Source organism: Canis lupus, chromosome 2 (genome assembly GCF_011100685.1).
Source record: "Canis lupus familiaris isolate Mischka breed German Shepherd chromosome 2, alternate assembly UU_Cfam_GSD_1.0, whole genome shotgun sequence".
Classification (NCBI taxonomy): Eukaryota; Metazoa; Chordata; class Mammalia; order Carnivora; family Canidae; genus Canis; species Canis lupus.
This window is the reverse complement of record NC_049223.1, coordinates 39,288,333-39,311,034: the sequence shown is the minus strand read 5'-3', so window position 1 is coordinate 39,311,034 and position 22,702 is coordinate 39,288,333. Positions and strand designations below refer to the sequence as shown.

The 22,702-nt window shown below is 38.1% G+C and overlaps 1 pseudogene; it reads left to right on the top strand.

The window, feature by feature from the left end:
* Positions 1-2,168: 2,168 nt before the first annotated feature.
* LOC100686019 lies at positions 2,169-22,453 on the top strand (annotated as a pseudogene).
* The last annotated feature ends 249 nt before the right edge of the window (positions 22,454-22,702 follow it).

The following is a 22,702-nucleotide window of genomic DNA, read 5'->3' as shown; positions in this document are numbered from 1 at the left end:
TTGTACCACTGCAGTGGTGCTGAGACTTTGAAAAAGTTACTTCTTGTCTCATCTGATCAAAGAGGCAGTTGGAGCCGATGACCTCTGTGGTTCCTTCCACTCTGTTTTCAAAATGAAAGAGTGTCAAATCCTCTAGTTTCTTATGTTCTGTCTCCTTATCCTGGGTTTCTCTTCTAGTTGGTTTTTCATTATTCATTTCATCTTCATAAAGTTTTCTTCTAACTGGAAAGTGTGTGATTCAGTTCAGAGAATGGCTTTCTTTGGCAGAGAGAACTGCCAATTCTGGACAAGTCCTTGGGACTATTCCAAGGGGGAAAAACCCAGTATTGAAAATATACAGACATAATGTATGATGAGGAGGTTAGGTTCTAGAGTCTGAGGGACTTGAATTTGAGTTTTGGTTCCGCATTTGCCAGATATGAGGCCCTGGACATATAGCTTGACCTTTTTTTTTAAAAAAAAAAAGATCTTATTTTTTATTTGAGAGAGAAAGAAAGAGAGAGAAAATCTGAAGTAGACTTTAAAAATTTTAACTGAGCACAGAGCCCAGCGTGGGGCTTGATGCCACAGCCTTGAGATCATGACCTGAGCTGAAACCAAGAGTTGGACACTCAAACGACTGAGCCATCCAGGACTGCTAGCTTGATCCTTTTGAAATTTCATTCATTCACCTGTAAAACGGAGGCAATGATGGTATCTACTTCATTAGATTTTTATGTGTATGTGAAATAATGCTTGTAAAATGTCTGTTTATGTGGTAAAAGTTAGTTGCTATGATCATCATCTCAGTATATCTTTAGGACTGATTATCTTTTAAAGATCAGTTTTTGATCTAAACTGTATGTGAAATAATTGTACTTGGAAGGGTCTTGGATCTAGCCTCTTGTCTGAGGTTTAGTGGCCTTGATTTATACCGTATAAATGATGGAGGTTTATTCTCTCTTTGATTGTCTTCATGCCTTCAGCAGTTCACTTCCTCCTCCCATTAATGGCATAGTTTTGACAAGAAGATAGAATATTAAAATAGTAGGAAATAGCCTAGGAAGGGAAAAAGAGTGATCATCTTACCTCCAAAGGAATCACTTGAATTTTAAAAAATGCAGTAGTTCAGTAATACTTCTCCAAAGGCCACTGTTTGATCACTAGCTTAATCCTTTAAGAGTATATGCCTTTAAAGTGTGAAATCTTTGCCCTCAAAAGAACCCTCAGGCAATTTTTAGTTGTTTTAACTTGTGAAACTCTGGAAGAAGATTTCTATTTCCTTTAGATATGTATCTCTGGTATGTAGAGAGAGCTTTGAATGGGTGCCTAGCAACACAGCTGGGTGGCTGAGGACAGGCTGGGCTTTGGGTTCACCCAGCAAAACACCCAAGGGTGACTAGAAAGGCAATGTAATTAAACAAGTCGGAAATAGGTCAGGACTTGGGACAAACACCCAGATGCTTGGGAAACTAGCTTTGGGATTTGAACGCCCCTGGAGTGAGAAGTTATTTGGGTTCCTGTGCCTGGGAGTTTTCCCTGTTTGGTTCAAATCACTTAGGCAGAAACAATGCAATTCTGAGCATGCATTTTAGGTGTAAGCTTGGGTGATGTTGGTTGTCAGAGTAAGATGTGAATAGAGATACATGGTAGGAGCACTAGATCAGAATGGTCACGAGTGGGGCTGCAGGATGAGGCCGACCTGTGTTCAGTCACTTCTCTACTTCTCAGGTGGGCAACCTGTATGATATTATTTCACTACTCTCAGTGTCTTTTCTCATTTCTGTATTGGGGGTAGTAATAACATATTGGGTTGTATGGATTAAACAAGATAGTGCTGTGCAAGCTACTTGGAAAATAACTTGAAGGATGTGATGAAATACCAGTCCCCAGCCCTTGGCTGACATCACGTTGCATTCTATGACCCTCTTTGAATTTCCCTCCGAGAGTCCCCACTCGTGGCTCAGTTGCCACTTTGTGAGGAGGCAATTATTTTATCCCAGTTATGTAGATTTGGACATACATAAGCCAGATACTAGTTTCTTGACCAGATAGAGACTAGTGTTGTTCAGTTAATGGATATCACTGATAGACAGGGGAGGACATCTCTTCTTGCAGACCACTGATAGCCTGTGGACCATGAGCCACAGTAGATGTGTCCCTGACTCCAGGAGAAGTTTTGTGCAACTATGGGCCTGGTTCATCTTAAGTACAATGAGACTTTGGAAAAGGTAAAAGCCAGGCTTGACTTGGAGGCTTATGCTGTTGAAATGCTGCAAACTTCTGGAGTCATACTACATACTCAGAATGAGCAAATACAGTGCTAGTGGAAAAAAGTCGGCTGTGGGGGCCAGACAAGCTTGAGTTCAATCTTGGATCTGCCAAGTATTCACTATGTGATCTCTGTCAGCTTGTACTAATAACAACTATGGAATTATAGTAGATCATAAGAAATGAATATAAAATGTTCAGGGGGCGCCAGGCTGACTCATTTCATTAAGTATCCAGCTCTTGATTTCACCTCAGGTCATGATGTCAGAGTTGTGAGATCTAGACCTATGTCAGGCTCTGTGCTGGGCATGGAAATTGCTTGAGATTCACTCTCTCCCTCCCTCTCCCTCCTGCCCCCCGCTTGCATGTTCTCTCTCTCTCTAATAAAAATTAATTCAGAGCTGTATATAGGTTAGTATCTAGTAGATTTATATTACTATTTTTAAAAATTATTGCAATTTCTTTTAACCCTTAAACTACATCACAGCATGCAATTATCTTGCATTAAGTAGACTAAACATTACATAACATTATAAATATTTATTGAGGACCATCTTAGGCTCTGTGATGATGACTAATCACTGTTGCTGTCCTTAGGGAATTTGTATTTCATTTGAAAAAATAGGCGTATGAATAAGGCAAAAACTCCAAAGTGCTCATCACAAGGCACAAGCATCATGACATAAAGATAAAGAGGAGACAAATTAATTATGCCTGGAGGGTACCAAGTAAGTGTTCATGGCAGAAATGTCTTGACAGTGGGACTGTGGCTTTTGCCTTTTTTATTGAGGGGGCTGTGTGAACAAAGGCTCCAAGGTAGAACTTTGTGGGGTGTGGATGGGACAAAACAAATGCTTCAGTCTGACTGGATGCTCTAGAGTGTGTGGAAGGATATTGTAGAAGAGGTTGAGGAATTGGGTTGACTTTTTACCCTAGAAGGGTTTGAATATGCAAATATTATTTACACAGAAACGTCTTAAAAAAATGACTTCATTCACTTGTTCTTTCCTTCCTTCACCAGCGTTTATTAACTGCTTACTCTGCTAGATACTGTTAGGGAGAAAAAGCAGTAAACTGGACAAAGCCAGTGAGTTTCCAGTTTTGTGAATAAGCGATTTCATTAGGGTGTGCTGAGTGGCCTGATAGTCAGGAAGGTCACCTCACAAGGTCACCTCGTTTGCTATTGGGGGAAAAGAGAGGGCTTTTCAGGGAAAAGGATTCTAAGCTAAGATTTGAGGGACTAGGGCAGCCCAGGTGGCTCAGTGGTTTAATGCCTGCCTTTGGCCCAGGGCGTGATCCTGGAGACCCGGGGTCGAGTCCCATGTCAGGCTCCCTGCATGGAGCCTGCTTCTCTCTCTGCCTGTGTCTCTGCCTCTCTCTCTGTGTCTCTCATGAATAAGTAAATAAAATCTTTAAAAAAAAAATAGATTTGAGGGACTGAATCAAGTTAATCAGGTGAAGGGGTAGAGTAAGGATATTTTGAGTGGAAGAAACAATATGTTCTATAGCATAGAGGGGAAGCAGATTATGGTGGTTTTTGAGAATTGCAAGTTAATTTAAGATTGGTGGAGCATTGGGAATAAGTTAAAAGTTTGGTGGTGGTAGAGTGGTGGTGTCCTAAAGAACCTTGTAAATCATGCAAGAGAAACTGTATTTTATCTATGGGGCCTAGAAAACTTTTAAACATTTGCTTTGCATATGGAGGCCAGAGAATGTGCACGACCCTATTACATTTGTATCTCAGCATATTGGAAAATAGGGATTAGAGGAAGCAAGGCTGGAGGCAAGAAGACCACCTTAGAGGATACTGTGGTCTTGCAGTTGTATCTGTGTTTATCTTTCCCAACAGTTTACCAGAATGTGGGAGGAAGGATCTTACTCTCACCTTGATGTACATGATGTATTTGGTCGCCTGAGGTGGGGTGGGGTCCCGTGGTTTATATCATGCTAGGCAATAGTTCCAGCGATTGCTGATCTCCTAGGGGAAGGAGGAACCGGATCCTATCCTCTGCTCTGGGGATGCTGGGAAGATACCTTTACAAACTTGGGGCAGTGTTTGCTGGAAGCCTCTCAAAAAATAAGTCTAGAAGTGGATGCATCACTTTGCAAGAGACCCCCATCCCCCATTTGCCTGTAGAAGTGACAAGCAGGGGAAACAGTGCCCATTTACTCTAATGAGACCCAGAGCCAGCAGCATCTGCTCCAGGGAGACACAAATAGGGCGGCTGATTTGACAGCAATTGAGTGCACTTGTGAACTTGTTCTTTGTCCCCTAGGAAATCGCAATAGCAAACGGCACAGGGTTGGAGTGTGTTGAGGCAAAGCGTGCCATCTCAGAGCCTGTCTGATACCCTTGTCAAATGGAGCAGTCCTGTAGACTCATTAGAGATGGTTGGAGCTGCTTTTCTTGATCCTGTTGGCATGCAGTTTATCCTCTCTGTTGCTGGCTATTGGCTTCTGCTATGCTTGAAGACAGAAAGAGTAAAATGTGAATCTGCATTTGCTGTTCCTGCTGAGACTCACTCAGATCTTAGACCTGGGAACTGGGGAGGGCATAAAGCACACAGGACCCAAAAAATCAGCCACTAGTCAGAGAGTGACTTCATTCTAGAACCTTTCAATACTGTACTGTGTTTTTTTTTTAATTGCTGTATATAATGGATTACTACACACTTGATTTAAAACAGTCCACATTTATGATCTCAAAGTGTCTGTGGGTCAGGAGTCCAGGCAGAAGTTAACTGGACATCTGCTCAGGATCTTCCAGGGCTGAAATCCAGGTCTTTATCAGCTGTATCCTCTGTTGGGGGATCCACTGGGAAAAAACCTGCTTCCAAACTCCCTCAGGTTCTTGACAGAGTTTATTTTATTGTGCTAAAGGAATGAGTTCCCTGCTTTCTTGATGGCTGCCACGTGGGAGCTGATCTGAGCTCTTAGAGGCCACCAGTCCTATCTTGCCACATGGCTCTCATCTCAGAGTGGTAGTTTGCCCCTTCTTGGCCAGCAGCAGAATTGCTCTCTGACTTGGAGTTTCTCAAACTGCTTTATAGGTCTCACCTGATTAGGTCAGGCCCACCCAGATTAGCATCCTTTTTGATCGACTCAAAGTCAACTGATTATGTATCTTAACTCCATATGAAAAAAAATCCCTTCTGCCACATAAGAAAAATATAATCATGTGGTGATATCCTGTCTTATTCATGAACTTCCTCATGGGGAGGGGGGATTATATAGGATGTATATGCCAGGCAGTGGAAACCCCAGGGTGGGGGAGGGGTGGAGCATCTTAGAATTTTTGCTTGCCACAACTGCCTATCAATTTTTGTCCACAGGCAGGCCCCTAAACCTACAGAGACTATTTCCTAATTTGCAAAATGGGTATATCCTGTATAACCATTCACAAAATAAGTATATTCAGTCTTGTTTATCCCTATCCTTTTATAGTCTCAAAGGATGAGGTACTTGTGGTTTGTGAATTATCAAGTGCTGCGTATACATGAAAGATTGTGTCCATGGAGACCACGTAGCTTTTTGGATGTGATTTTTAAAAATTGGTCTTGCCGGTTCTTCTTGTCCTTTTTACGTAACCAACTTGAAATGTAGAAGTTTTGGAATACATAAAACATCCACAATGGCTGAAAACGTGGAAGGTACAAAAGAGTAGGCAGTAAAATGGGAAACTTTTCTTTCTCTTTCAGTGGAAAATTGATTTTGGATCTTTAAAAAAAATTGAGTGACGTGCAACATGTATTAGTTTTAGGTGTGCAGCATCTCTGTATGTTATGCTGTGCTCACCACGAGTATAGGTACATCTGCTACCATACAGGGCTAATATCACTGACTGTATTCCCCGTGCTGTGCCTTTTATTCCTGTAAGTTGCTCCTTCTGTAACTGGAAGCCTGTATCTCCCACTCCTCTTCACCCATTTTTGCCCACTCCCCTTCCCTCTGGCAACCATCAGCTTCTTCTCTGTAATTAGAGGTCTGGTTCTGCTTTTTATATATTTATTCATTAGTTGTTAAGATTCTGTACACAAGTGAAATCATAGAGTGTTTTTCTCAGTCTGACTTACTGCAAATACCATAATACTCCCTGCGTCTGTCCATGTGGATGCAAGTCCAGGACCTTGTCCTTTTTATGGCTATATAATATTCCATCACATACACACACGTGTATACACACCCTATCTTTTTTTCTCCACTGGTCTATTGGTGACTTGTAGGCTGCTTCTGTATCTTGATGGTTGTAAATAGTCCAGGCAATAAACATAGATGTGCATATATCTTTCCAAATTAGTGTTTGCATTTTCTTTGCATAAATACCCAGTAGTGGAATTCCTGGATCACAAGGTATTTCTATTGTTAATTTTTTGAGGGATCTCCAAACTGTTTTCCAGAGACTGCACCAGTTTGCATTCCCACTAGCAGAGTGTGAGATTTCTTTTTTCTTAAAATGGGAGGATTTTTCTTAGCCCTTTTCCTAGCCATCAATTTCCCTTGGCCTAGGCATTATGTGCCATTTCTCCCCAATTTGGGGATCGCCCTTGCTGCTCCATTGCCTTTAGTTTGCTCACTGACTGTTCATTAAACCCAGCTGTGTTCAGAGAAAACCTATCATCCATCCATCCTAATCTGAAAAACAATTGGGTTTTAAAAACGTTAGGGTTTTAGTGGCTGGTGATGTGCTATGCTCTGCAGCTAGTACTATAATTAATAGAGGTTTTCAATTCAAAGGGTTTTTTTTTTTTTTTCTTTAGGGAGGCCTGGGTGGCTCCATGGTTAAGCATGCCTACCTTTGGCTCAGGGTGTGATCCCAGGGTTCTGGGATCGAGTCCCACATTGGGCACCCTGCAGGGAGCCTGCTTCTCCCTCTGCCTCTTTCTTTTTGTGTCTCATGAATAAATAAATAAAATCTTAAAAAAATAAAGGTTTCTTTTTAATGTCATAATTTTGAAAAGCATTATAAAAGAGCCATTTTTAAAGGGGAAGCAAGATGACTATAATCCTCTTGAGTAGGCAGTATAGAACTCAGTAACCACTCTATGCCTTGGCTTCCTCATCTAATAAATGGGGATGCTAATATAATATGGCAGTATTTATCCCATAACACTTTTATGAGGATTGAATTTAGCTGATTACTATAAAGAATTGGGCAAAGCACCTGGCGCATATTAAGTTCCCTTGTTTGTAATTATTGTAATTAACATCATCACAGAGTTGGTGTCTATATGTGCCTGTCCCAGGCTTGCCCGTTGAGTCGCTCTCTTTGCTTCTGCATTCCTAGAGGCAGGCACAATTTTCACATCACCAGTCAGGATCCAGCACTCCTCATTTGTCCTTAAGAAAAAAAAAAACCCAAGTAATGATGAAATGTCAAGATGGCTCTTGAAAGTAAAAAGCAGTTGAAGGCACTTGCCTCTGGGCTAGCAGACAAATATAGATAGGCACATCAGAATACTCACACCCCTCCCCTCACAAAGTGTCACCTTTGTGCTGTAGAATCTCTTCTTGATACTTGACAGACCTCGAGCCCAACCACAGTCCTGTTCTCTCAGAGCTCCTGGGCCAAGGGAGCAGGTGTCAGGAGCCACTCCTGAACTCCACCGTCTGTGTGAGCAGCCACTTGGAGCCAAGGCCGTCAAGGCCTGGCTGACCCAGCAGTTGTAGTAGATTAGATTTGAGCTCACTGATTTTTACTCCTCGGAGACCAGGGATAAATTCCAGCCAACATAGGCAAAGCAAAATTTCAAGCCGCCTTTCTTATTCATTTTCTGATTTTTCTCTTGGCTTTCTGTATGTGCTACAAGCAGTGCTGGGCTAAAGCATCCTTTATCTTACTTTCTGGGAAGGAATTCTAATCATTCCGCAACCTTTGTACCTGTGGGCTGAGGTAGAAGATTTTACTGCTTTTTAATATCACTTTAATTGAGAAGCCAGATCATGACTTAAATTATGGTTCTCCTGTCTTCCATTTCCATTTTCTGCCCATAAAATGCTCAGTTAATAGCCAGAGATCATAGGTCTTCCTGAAAGAACAGGAGGAGCTGGCTGTGATAAAGAGGTTATTTCTCCAAGTTGAGGTGATCATTCAAAATTTCATTAAGAATACATTTCTTGAAAATACTTCATAGTTCCTGAGGAAGAATATTTAATAAAGAAAACACACCTCTTCATGGGTGGTGGTGGTATAAGTATGGGTAGGTTATGAGTGAGACATGAGAGGATGATACTCGTGTGCTCAGTAGAACTTCTGCCGATTGCCTGATGACCTTATAGAGACAATATATTTGTGGTAATTAGACACTTCTGTATAACGTACCATGTGCAAATGGCTTCCAAGTCGTGTGTAAAATATATCCAAGAATTTTTCAAAAGGAAAATGCCACCTTTTCTGTATCAGGGTTGATGGTTGGTTTTATTGCATCAAGGGTACACAGAATTGGAGGAATCCTAAACATTAGATCAGGGCGCATTTTTGTCATTTGTTCATCTAGGACCCATGTTTATTTAATTAGCTCTTTAAAAATAGGCATGAAGGCGCCTGCTTTGCAAATACAGGGAATTGCAAAAGGGCCAGTGTGGCTGGAAGAGTGTTAGAAGATGAAGTCCAAGAGGTGGCCTGGGGGCCCCACCTCTGCAAGACAGAGTTTAACTATGTGAGATGAACAGCCAGTGGTAGGGGAAAGGAGGGCTGCTAAGAGAATTGATTTGGTATAAACTGTTCTCAAATGACCACTGTCACTGTTACTTTGAGAAGAGCCTTAGAATGGGGGAGAGGTGGTTCAGGGTTGACCTAAGGACAGTAGTTACTGGGCTATTCTTAGGATGCAATTGAGAAAAGGTAGTGGTGTGACCTGGGAAGGTTGTGTTGGCAGTGATGAGTGGTGGGTGGTTCTGGACACATTTTGCTTGAAGTTTTACTGAGTTGTTTGGAAGATGGGGAAGTCAAGACTTTGGTAGTCCTTTTAATTTTGTAATCTGTATATGGTCTTGATAGTAACTCCAAAGTATTCATTTTGAGTAACCATAGGTTACATTTCCTTCCAGTGCCAGAGACTGACAGTGTTATTCAGAATGTTTTTCCTTCAGTGCACTAATTAGCTCACTCTAAAGGTTTGCTTAACCAACCAAGAGAATTACAGTTACTTACGTTAGGTTTTCTGTACACAGTCGATTCCAGTAATTCTGATTAGAGAAACAAAAGACTTTGGGTGTTTGTTGGGACTTTTTAAAGATTTTATTTATGAGAGCGTGCATGCACAAGCAGGGGGAGGGGCACAGGGAGAGGGAGAAGCAGACTCCCCGCTGAGCAGGGAGCCCAGTGTGGGGCTTGATCCCTGAACCCTGGGATCATGACCTGAGCTGAAGGCAGATGCTTAACCGACTAAGCCACCTGGGACCCCCAGGACTTTGTTTATGATCGTTTTTCCATCTTTGAGGAAGGCTAAGTATTATTATTATTATTTTAAAAGGTATCACATATGGTATGTGATCTGTGACTCATTTATTTATTTGTGATTTAAAAATATTCCAAATTCATTTAGCCAACATGTAGTAAGTACATAATCTCTGATATGTAGTGTTCATCAGTTGCATATAACACCCAGTGCTCATCATATCACCTCATGCCCTCTGTGACTCATTTTTAAATTTGTCACTTTGTTTTTATGGTTTATCCATTGATAATGTGTACAGCTAGAGTTTATTCATTCGTACTGGTGTATAATAATTGTACAAATATATAGCAAATAATTTATTCTTTTTTTTGGCAGTGCTCATTTGAGTTGGATGCAGATAATTGCTGTTAAAAACAATGCTGCTGTGACTGTCTTTGTACATGCTTTGTGATGCATGTGGGCAAGACTTTCTTTTGAATATGACTGGTGGTATAATTGCTAATCATAGAATACATTAAAAAGTTAATCTTTAAAAGTATTGCCAGATTATATTTCAAAAGCAGTTGTACCAATTTATACTGTTGTCAGCAGTGTTTAAGAGATAATTAAGCACTTGTCAACACTTGATTTAGTCAATATTATCAACCTTTGCTCATCTTGTGGGTATAAAATGTCACATTTTTATGCACTTCTTGATTACTAATGAGGTTGATTATTGTTGTATAATCATACGACATTTTCTTTCTTCTTTTATGGAATGCCAGTTACTAAGTCGTGCTCATTTCTCCATTGTAATTGTTTATTTTTTTTTATCATTGATTTGTAGAAGCTATTTAGATAAAATAACTCACGATTTTTGTTGCAAACACCTTTTCTCAGTTGTAGTTTGATTTTTTCACATTCTCTTCAGTTGTCTTTTGGTGAAGAAAATTTGTTAATTTTTATGTACCCAAGTTTATATATTTCTTATATAACTAGTGCTTTTAGGGTATTGATTTTGAAATAATTTTTCACTTTGACTTTGTAAATACATTGTGTATATCTTCTAGAAGCTTAAAATTTTGCCTTTTACATCAAGACTTTAGTTCATTTTGGAATTTGTTTTTGTGTATGAAGTGAGGAATACAGTTTCATGTTTTCCTCTCCTATACCGAACCATTTATCCAGCACTATTTAATGAATAGCCCTTCCTTTCCATAATGATCTACAATGCCATGTCTATAACCTATCAGATTTTTTCAGATACATAGATCTATATTTTGGCTCTATAGAGTGTTTTCTTGGTCAATAAATTGTGCCTGTGCCACTTTGTTTCAGTTACTATGGCTTTAATTTAGGAGGTCTTAATATCTAATTGCAGAGTTGATTTTTCTTGCTTATCCATATTCCCCACTAGCTACCTTGTTCTTTCTCAAGCGAAGTCTTGCCTGATCTCAAAGAACTTCAGATTCCATGGAAACTGTACTGAATATATAAATAAATTTGTGGAAAATTGAAATTTTTATAAAATTTAGTTTTTTTAAAAAAAAGGTAGTTAGAAGCTTTGATTGCTGATCCACAGAAATAAAATAGATTTTGTATATTAATCTTATATCTAGCTATTTTATTAATTCTCCTATTTTAAGTAACATGTATATTTTGGATTTTTAAAATTGCAAACAGTTGATATAATGTTAAATTAGTTTCAAATGTACAACATATAGTGATTTAACAATTTTATACATTAAGTGATCATCACTGTGTATTTACCACATTATTAGAACATTATTGACTATCTTCCCTATGCTTTACTTTTCATCCTCATGACTTAGTTTGTAATGAGAAGTTTGTATCTTTTAATACCCTTTCTTTTATTTTGCCCACCTCCCCAACTCCTCCCATCTGGCAACCATTGTTGCTGTGTTGTCTGTATTTGTAGCTCCGACTTTACTTTTGTTTTTCACTTTTTAAAAGATTCTACATAAAAGTGGAATCATGCAATATTTGTCTTTCTCTGCCTGATTTAGTTCACTAAACATAATACCCTCCAGGTCCATCCACGTTGTTGAAAATTGCAGATCTCATCCTTTTTAATGGTTGTGTAATATTCCACTTACGTATGCCTCACCTTTTTTGTTCAATTATCTATTGATGGAAACTTAGATTGCTTCCATAGGTTGGCTGTGGTATATAATGCCACAGTAAACATAGGGGTGCATATATCTTTCTGAATTAGTGTTTTCATTTTATTCAAATAAATACTGAATAGTGGAATTCCTAGATCATAGGTTATTTTGGTTTTTAATTTTTTGAGGAAATTTCATACTATTTTCCACAGTGGCTGTACTGATTTATATTCCTCCAACAGTGTTTGAGGGTTCCCTTTTCTCCACATTCTTGCCAACACTAGTTATTATCTTGTCTTTTTGATTTTAGACATTTTGACAAGTTTAAGGGAATAATTCATTGTGGTTTTGTTTTGCATTTCTCTCATGCTGAGTGCTGTTGAGCATCTTTCTGTGTGTTCACCATTGTATTCATCTTCAGAAAAATGTCTATTCAGGTCATCTGCCCATTTTTTAATTAGACTTTTTTTTTTATATTGGGCTGTGTAAGTTCTTTGTATATTTTGTGTATGAACCCCTTAATGGATATATCATTTTCAAATATATTCTCCTACTCAGTAGGTAGCATTTTTATTTTGTTGATGGTTTTCTTCATTGTGTGAAAGCTTTTTATTTTGATGTAGTCTCAAGAGTTTCTTTTTCTTTTGTTTCTTTTGCCCTAGGAGGTCTTATCCTTACAATCTTTGAGTTAATTTTGGTGTTACTTTTCTTGCTTCCTTACATAGAACATATAATACACTCATTTTTTGTCATCCTTCTTTTCTAATATAAGGACACAGATTTTTTTCTGCCATGTACCAGATTCACATAAATTAGTGGTTTTAGTCTATCCTTTATTGGTTACAATTCAGTTCTAAGTATATTCTAATGGTTATTACTCTTTATTCTTTGGATTCATGCATTAGTTGGAAGTGTGTTTAAAAAGTTAAAAATGTGTTTTTTTGTTTATATTTTTTTGCTCTTGATTTCTAATTTAATTGCACTTGGCCACATTGAATTTGATATCCCTTCTTTGAGATTTGTAGAGATTTACCTTTAGTCTGTATTTTATGACCTATATTTTACAGATCTCTTAGGTGTTCTTGAGAACAATGTGTATTCTCAAATTTTTGAGTGCAAGCTTTTATGTATGCCCAGTAAATTAAAAGTGATATTTATATTTTTCAAGTATTTTTTTTGTTTATTTGAATAGCTTTCTTTTTTCAAGGTTGCTATGGTAATTTGAGGTCTTTTGTAGTTTCATACAAATTTTAGGATTGTTTGTACTGGTTCTGTGAAAAAATACGGATGGTATTTTGATACATATTGCATTGAGTGTGTAGATTGTTTTGGATAGTATAGACATTTTAGTAAGAACAACAGCACTCCTTAATCCCCATCACCTATTTAACCCACCCCTACCGACCTCCCCACTGGTAATGATCAGCTCTGTGTAATTAAGACTTTTTTTCCCCCCTTAAGTCTGGCTAGAGATGATTAATATAGTGATTTTTTTTTTCTTCAGAGAACCAGTTCCCAGTTTCACTGATCTGTTCTATGATATTTTTTATTTTTATATCATTTATTTCTGCTCTTACCTTTATTATTTCCTTCCTTCTCCTGGTTTTGGGTTTTATTTGCTATTCTTTTTCTAGCTCCTTTGAGGAGGTTAGGCATAAGTTTAGGTTATTTATTTGAAAAATGTTTTTGATTCTTGAAGTAGACCTATATTGCTATAATCTTCCTACTCAGAACAGCTTTGGCTTTTGGACCACGTGTTTTCATTTTCACTTATTTCCATGTATATTTTTATTCTTTTATTTCTTGGTTGACCCATTCATTGTTTAGTGGCATGTTATTTAACCTCCATGTATTTGTGTTCTTTCTGGATTTTTTTCTTGTAGTTGACTTATAGTTTCATAGTGTTGTGGTCATAAAAGATGCACCATAGGACTAATTTTTAAAATCTGTTCAGGCTTGTTTTGTGGCCTAATATGTAATCTGTTCTGGAGAATGTTCTATAAGCACTTGAAAATAACGTATATTTGGTTGTTTTAGGTTGGAATGTTGTGTGAATATATCTGCTAAATCCATCTGGTCCAGTGTGTCACTCAAAGCCATTGTTTCCTTGTTGATTTGGTGTTTAGATAATCTGTCCATAGATGTAAATGGAATGTGAAAGTCCCCTACTATTACTGTATTATTATTTGTTAGTTCCTTTATGTTTGTTATTAATTGTTTTATGCATTTGGGGACTTCCACGTTGGGGGCATAAATATTTACAATTGGCATACCTTCTTGCTGGAGTCTTCCCTTGATTATTATATGGTGCTCTTCTTTGTCTCTTATTACAGTCTTGGTTTTAAAGCCTAGTTTGTCTCCTATAATGATTGGTACTCTGGCTTTCTTTTAACATCAATTTGCAGGTAAATGTTTCTCTATCCTCTCACTTTTAATCTGTAGGTGTCTTTAGGTCTAAAATGAGTCTCTGGTAGGCAGCATGTAGATGGGTCTTGTTTTTTTTTTAATCCATTGTCACTCTATGTCATTTGATTGGAGTGTTTATTCCACTTACAAGCTAGTTACTGATAGTTACATATTTATTGGCAATTTATTTTTTGTTTTGTGTTTGTTTTTCTGAAGATTTTTTTCTCATCTTTTCTTATCTTTCTCTCTTTTATGATTTGCTATTTGTGTGGTTTGCCTCAAGGGAACCCAAAGTTAGAGAGCCAAGGTCAGTCTCTCAGATATCTTGGTGGATCTGCAAACTTTCACAGTATAAAAGTGGACCTCATTACTGGACTCACTTGTCTAGATGCCTGGAGTCTTTTTCTTAAACTAAAAAAAAATTATTTATTTATTCAAGAGAGACACACAGAGAGAAGCAGAGACATAGGCAGAGGGAGAAGCAGGCTCCCTTGTAGGGAGCCTGATCCTGGACTCAATCCCAGGACCCCATCAAAGTGCCCTTAGATGCCTGACTTCTATTGAATCTCATTTCAGTAATCACTTGATCTCTGGTTAACTCCTGGATATTATTTGGAAGTTCTTCTTAAACATACTTTATTAATTTTTAAAAATTGTCTTCAGTGGGAAGGCTACTCCAAATTACTGAGCACCCATTAGCAGATATGGCAGCATCATCTCTTACCTCCTCATTTTTTTGGTATCATTTTTTTTATTCTTTTCTTTGGGGTTCTCATTAGATATGTTTTAAACCTTCTCACTCTATCCTGAATATCTTCTAAGTTCTCCACCATAGTTTCTATTTCTTTTTCTTTCTGTATTGTAATTTTAGCTGGTTATTTAGTTCGATCTTGTGGTATTTTCCTTCTTCCATCCCATTTCTAATCTGCTGTAAGAGCATTCTAAATGTCATTTCAAATAATATTTTTCATTCTTTTTCAAAAGTATTCTTCATACTTGTTTTTTGATGTTCAATATTTATTTCTGTAGACATTTTGCACACAGTGATTTTATATTTTGATTCTGGCATGTGAAGTTGATGGTGGTCTGTTTTCTGTTGTTTCTTCTAGTGGTTTATTTCCTTATGTGTTGGTTGATTTTTTTTTTATTGTAAACCATATTTGGTCATCATTAATCTGGGGCAAAGTTGGGAGTCTAAATTGAGAGTTTCTTTCTCAAGGAGGAAATTATTTTTTTATTCTCCTGAAAGTCAGGGTGTGCTATTGGGCAATGATTTTATTCCCAGTCCAAGTGAGTCAATATGTGTCTCAGATTCAATTTCTCTACCTTGCGTCTGGGACAAAGCTTAGATTCTACATCACAGTTCTGAGATAGATTCTTGTCCTCAGTGTAGCCCATGTCTTTGGGATGTAGTTACCGCTCAGCATTCTGATACCAGCACACGGTTTACACCTTACTTGTAATTTTTCTTAATTTCTAAAACCCCAGCTGTGCAATAAAAATTAGATTTTATCCAGTTGTAGTTATTCTGTCATGCACAAAGCCTTCAGAATACCTAATGTAGCATATTGGAAGAAGCAGAAACTTCGTTCTAAAATTTTAATTTGACATTGAGAGTCCATTATCAAAATAAAATTCATTGGATGAAAATGTTGACTTTGCAAATGATTTAGAAAGCTAAACTTAAATTCAGATTCATTTTCTCCCAGTTATTTAGACCTGGTCTTTGTAAGTATTTAAAAAATGTCACAGATGATACTGGGGGAAAAAATGTCACAGACAACAACATGTGGAGTATGGTTCTTTGTAAACTCCTAAATTTGTTCACAGTAGGGCTGCATTCCATTGGTACTCTATTTTTATTTAAACTCTTTTTTGAGTACAGTTCACACATGTTGTCAAATTAGTTTCAGGTGTTCACACAGTGATTCAACATATCCATGTGTTACATTGTGCTCACCAGAAGTGTAGCTATTATCTGTCACCATGCAATGCAATTAGAATATGTTGACTGTATTCCCTATGCTGTAATTTGTGTTCCCATCATGTCCTCTCTTTTAAAAAATTGATTACTAGATCAGTAGATTTTAAACCTACTACATATTGAAAATACCAAGGAGGACTACCAAACAAATTCCTTAAGCCTAATCCATAGCAGCTCAAATTCTTAGGTGATGGTGAACTGGAAAAGTGAGGCACAGGAAATTGCCTTAAAAAAAATTTTTTTTTAGAGATTTATTTATTTAGAGAAAGAGTGAGAGACTGTATGCAAGCGGGGGTTGGTGGAAGGCGCAGAGGGAGATGGAGAGAATCTCAAGCAATCTCCCTGTAAGCACAGAGCCTGATCTCATGACCTTGAGATCACAACCCCAGCCAAAATCAAGAGCTGGGTGCTCAACCTATTTAGCCATCCAGGTGCCCCAGGAATTTTCATTTTGAATAAGGTAATAGGTAATTCTAATATACAAACAAATTTAGGAGCCATAGATATAGGAAACATCTGCTTTGCTTTTGCTAGTAAAAGATATTTAAGGGTTCTTCTATCTCTGGCATCTTAAGGGTTATTCATTTATCAACTACTTCCCCCTCCTCCCACTCTTCATGTATTTACTGTGAACACGAAAAGGGCTACAAAGGACATAAGATAAATAAAACACATCTTCAAGGAGTTTATAGTCTAGATAGTAGGATTAGGCACACATTCATGTATATTGCATAAGGTATTTGCAATATTGTTAGACAAAGTTCAGTGCTGGAAAGGAAGCAACTATGGGAATTCCTACAGTTGTCATCAGGGCTATTGGCCAGAGGTTGAGACTTGAATAGATATCAGAAGCCTTAAGAGATAAGAAACATAGAAAAACAGAGTCCTTAAAGGCCTTGGGTCAGTTAGAAATTTAGTGAACAAAACAAAAGAGTTTCCTTTTTGCTAGTTGAGCCAGATGTTTGAATTCCCTGGAAATGTATAACAATATACTCTATCTAGGCTTTGTTAGATAGATGTAAAAAATGGCTTTCAGCCTTGAATAGCTGTATGGTAATAGAACCTTCAGGAGCGAAAAGATGCCTTCTTGCCAATAAATATTTACTACTGAGGTTTGGATTTAGGGCAACAATTACCATCTCCGTGTTGATTCTCTGCTAGTAAGTTAATGACTTCCTCACCTGTACTTGGTGTCCCCTAGCTATTTTGGTTCATCATTAGTTGGAAAGAGTAACAACCTGTAGGCCGAATCAATCTTTGACATATAGTTAGAAGAGGAAAAGGACAAGGAAGGAAAATGATGTTGCCTTTGAAATACACAGTCACAGCATACTTGCTATTATAGAATGAAGACTAATGATTCTTGTAGGTTTTAGCTTTACAGTCAGCTTTAGCAAACTCTTTCTTACCTGTTCCATGAAGAGGTTGCCTCTGTCATTTTCTATCATTTCACCCAAGTTATTTCTTTCCTTAACCACAGGTTACAATCATACTTTATTTTTTTCTCCTTCTTTAGCTCTCTCACTAGAATGTACCTATCTGAGACAACAGATAGTGTCTGCCTAGTTCTACCTTTGCATCCCTAGAGCCTAGAAATGTTGAACACAGTGCTTGTTAAATATTTGCTGAATAAATGAAGTGCTGAAGTGCTTTAACACTGTGGAATGCTGAGTGTCTAGTGAAACAAATCCAGATTCATGGCACATGTCCTCATTCTTTTATTTCACTTTGTAAGTAATCTCCTTTGACATTTTTTTGGGTGCCATTTAGGACACATATTTTAGTTACCTCTTTTGTTAAAACAAAGAAGGCATCTCTTAGCTGGCTTCTGATAGTCTCTGCTTGTAACCCACCCTAAATGTGGATGCTAGACTAATTTTTCTAGAACAGTTTTTTTCTGTCATGCCCCTGAATAACACATGATTATTTGGAGAATACTACAGAATATTCATCAGATCTCTTCCTCTACTTTAATTTCAGCTTTCTTTTCCAATGTTACTCCTCATTCTCCCTTGGTGAAATTTCTACCTCATTCATACTTACAGGCCTGTCTTCTCCAACAGCCTGGCTTCCTCCAAATATATCATGGATGATCTCACTTGATGGCATGGCTCATTCCAGCTGGTATGCTATTCATTTTTCATCCATCTGTTAAAATCCTATCAATTAAAAGACTCAACTGCCAATAAAGGCTTCCACAGTAGTCTAGCCCACGGGATTATTCCTTCTTCTTTATTGTCCCAAAGCCCAAATATCCCTTTATTTTTCCCAGTGACATTGTATGCTTATTATCTGATTTTCACATATAAATTTTCTTGTATATATCAAAGTATCTTATAAGTCCCCCCGTTTATATTCTTGTGTATTTCTCTACATCTTTACTCAGTTCCATTGATAGAGTAGACACTCAAAAAGCAATCGCTGAACAAGTAAATAAATTAATAAATCTTGCAAGAACAGTATATCTATATCTGGTATGTTGGATAACACTGGTCTCCTCTTTTGATAGTGATTGGTTGATATTGGATACTTTTTTTTTATACTGGATACTTTGAGCACAGAGTTGAGCATTCTTGGCTCAGCAAGAACAATATCACAATTCCTATATTTGCCCAGGAGAGGTAGAGGAAGTGGCATATTGTAGGCAGTAGGTTCATTTGAAGTGCATAAAATTGACTAGTTCATAGGTAGAAAATGGTTAGATATTGGAAGGTTAATATTATTTAACCTAATATTTCCTGATCTTAATTTTTATATTATTTCAAACTTACTCTTTTTTACCTTGTGAAAATCTTGAAACTCTTGTCAGAATTTATGTCAATGAATTAGTTCACTTATAAGTCTATGATCAAATAGTCAGCATATATCCAGATCATTTAGGTTGTGTAGCTATGGTTAGACATAGCTTGAAATCTATAGATGGATAAGACTGACTACCTACTGCCTTTTCTAAGGAGAATAAATGAAAATAAATATTCTGGTACTAAATGGTAGTGTTATCATATTCTATTGCTAATACACAGGCTAATTTGTGCATTTATTTAAATGTTATGTATAGGACCTTGTAAACTAATAATATGTCATGGATTTCCTTAGAACTAGGAATCTTTGAACAAAAATTAAGTTAATTTTCATATCAGTATTGGGGCTTGTAATAGTAACAGTTTCTAATTATGTTCAGCAAGGTTAACTCTACTAATGTGCTTATGTTTTCTGCTATGTAGTATTATTTGACCATATGGAGTTCCTTAATTTGCGTTTAGAGTTTGCTATCCATCTTCTCAATGGTCTACGGAACATCCACAAATAACTAATCACTGAGGGAAGAAGTGTTGGGGTTCAAACCAGGACAAGGCAGTGATGAGTGGCTTCCCTCATATGAAATATTTTGCTTCTGCTGCTCAAGTTATACTTAGGATGTGCAAGCAAATCCATAAGTTGTTCAGCACATTATAATCTACATTTTCTTTGAATCTCCACCTTGAAAACTTCTCTAAAGTTGGGAATTTATATCAAGTGCAATATCTGATACTGAGATTCTGGCTGCCTAGAGGTCCTTTACTGAGAAGAAATCTGTCATGTTGTCTAGAGGAGGTGCCCTGCATTTTGTGAGCTTTATGTCAGTAAGGCTAGTAACTTATTGTAGGGAGGTAAGCATGATTTTAGAGTTTGAACAGAATCAAAAACAAGAACTTAGTTTTCAAATTAGAACAGTTGGGTTTCTAAGTTAGAACAAGACTCTTCCAATATTTCAGCTGATTTTTGGGATGGTGGAGCCACCCCTCAACTGTGGTTCTAACACCCTCCAGGATAAATGCCAAATCTAATTAGTATGTCCTTACGCTTCCTGTCTGTAAAACAGAGATAAAGGTGTATTGCCTTTTCCATCGTACTGATAACCTCTCTTTAGGTAAACTTAACTGAAGAGGAAAGTCAGAGCCACCTAAATAAAATAAGTAATTAAGTAATTTTGATGGAGGGAAGTCTATTTGTAATCTTTCTTTATATTTTAATGTGATTTGTCCTCCCTTTTCCCTCCTTCCATATCTTTCTTCCCTCTTTTCTCCTCTTTTTCGTCCTCAGAACCAAATTAGACTTTTCAATAGAGAGTAAAAGAAACGGTGTTTGGAAAAGGTAATTGTCCGTTGCATTTAGCTGAATTAATGTTTCAGGTATATGGAAAACCCAGGGTGCTATGATGGAAATAACTTGAGAAAGCATATGTGTGAGGCTTAGGAAATTGGTGAGGGGAATAAAAAAACTTAAATAGACATTACTTTATCTTGAAAAAGGAACACAAGCTCATTGAATGTGGCGCCAGATCTGCAGACAGCTGTTCTCTCCACGAGCTGAGCCTGGCCCACACAGAAGCAACTACATCTAAGGGACCTGCAGTCGGGATCAATCTTGGCACCACCTACTCTTGTGTGGGTGTCTTCCAGCATGGGAAAGTGGAAATAATTCCCAATGATCAGGGAAACAGAACCACCCCAAGTTATGTCACCTTCACTGACACTGAACGATTGATTGGATGCTGCGAAGAATCAAGTTGCGATGAACCCCACCAACACGGTTTTCAATGCCAAGGGCCTGATTGGACGTAGATTTGATGATGCTGTTGTCCAATCTGATATGAAGCATTGGTCCTTCATGGTGGTGAATGATGCTGTCATGCCTAAGGTCCAAGTAGAATACAAGGTGGAGACAAAAAGTTTCTATCCAGGGGAGGTGTCCTCTATGGTTCTGACAAAGATGAAGGAAATTGCAGAGGTCTACCTTGGGAAGACTGTTACCAATGCAATTGTCACGGTACCTGCATACTTCAATGACTCTCAGTGTCAGGCTACCGAAGATGCTGGAACTATTGCCGGTCTTAACATACTTTGAATCATCAATGAGCCAACTGCTGCTGCTATTGCATCTGGCTTAGACAAGAAAGTTGGAGCTGAAAGGAACATGTTGATCTTTGATTTAGGAGGTGGCACTTTTGATGTAATCCTTACTATTGAAGATGGGATCTTTGAGGTCAAGTCCATAGCTAGAGACACTCACTTAGGTGGAGAAGACTTTGACAACCAAATGGCCAACCATTTTATTGCAGAATTCTAGTGCAAACACAGAAGGGTATCAGCAAAAACAAGAGGGCAGTCCTGCTGTCTCCGTACTGCGTGCAAATGGGCTAAGCACCCTATCTTCCAGCACCCAGGCCAGTATTGAGATGGATTCTCTGAACAAAGGAATCGACTTCTATACCTCTAGTACTCATGCCTGGTTTGAAGAATTAAATGCTGACCTGTTCCATGGCACCCTGGACCCTGTAGAGAAAGCTCTTTGGGATGTCAAGCTGAACAAGTCTCAGATCCATGATATTGTCCTCGTGGGTGGTTCTACCGTATCCCCAAGATTCAGAAACTTCTGCAATATTTCTTCAATGGAAAGGAACTGAATAAGAGTATCAACCCTGATGAGGCTGTTGCTTATGGTGTAGCTGTCCAGGCAGCCATTCTTTCTGGTGACAAATCTGAAAATGTTCAAGATTTGCTGCTATTGGATGTTACCCCACTTTCTCTTGGTATTGAAACTGCTGGAGGAATCATGACTGTGCTCATCAAGCACAATACTACCATTCCTACCAAACAGACACAAACCTTTACTACCTACTCTGACAACCAGCCTGGTGTGCTTATTCAGGTCTATGAAGGTGAGTGTGCTATGACCAAGGATAACAACCCTACTTGGCAAGTTTGAACTCACAGGTATACCTCCTGCTCCTCGCGGCATTCCTCAGATTGAAGTCACTTTTTGATATTGATGCTAATGTTATCCTCGATGTGTCTGTCGTGGATAAGAGCACAGGAAAAGAGAACAAGATTACCATCACTAATGAAAAGGGCTGCTTGAGCAAGGAGGACATTGAGTGCATAGTCCAGAAAGCTGAGAAGTACAAAGTGGAAGATGAGAAGCAGAGAGACGAGGTGTCTTCCAAGAATTCACTTGAATCTTATGCATTCAACATGAAAGCAACTGTTGAAGTTGAAAAGCCTCAGGGCAAAATCAATGACGAAGACAAACAGAAGATTCTTGACAAGTGCAATGAAATCATCAACTGGCTCGATAAGAACCAGACTGCAGAGAAGGAAGAATTTGAACATCAGCAGAAAGAGCTGGAGAAAGTCTGCAACCCCATCATTATGAAGCTATACCAGAGTGCAGGAGGCAAGCCAGGAGGAATGCCTTGAGGCCTTCCCGGTGGTGGAGCTCCTCTCTCTGGTGGTGCCTCCTCTGGGCCTACCAATGAAGAGATTGATTAAGCCAACCTGATGACAGGTCTAGCATTGTTACACACATTTGAAGGACCCAAATTTGTAGCAAATTCCATGGTAGTTTTAAAGTCAAGCTGCTCTAGTAAATATACTGGGCATTCTTGATACTTGAATATGGAATATGTGCACAGGGAAAGGAAATAAACATTGCACTTTATAAGCATTGTATTGTTAAGTGGAAAATGCAATGTCTTAAATAAAACTGTATTTAAAATTGGCACCCCCCCCCAAAAAAAA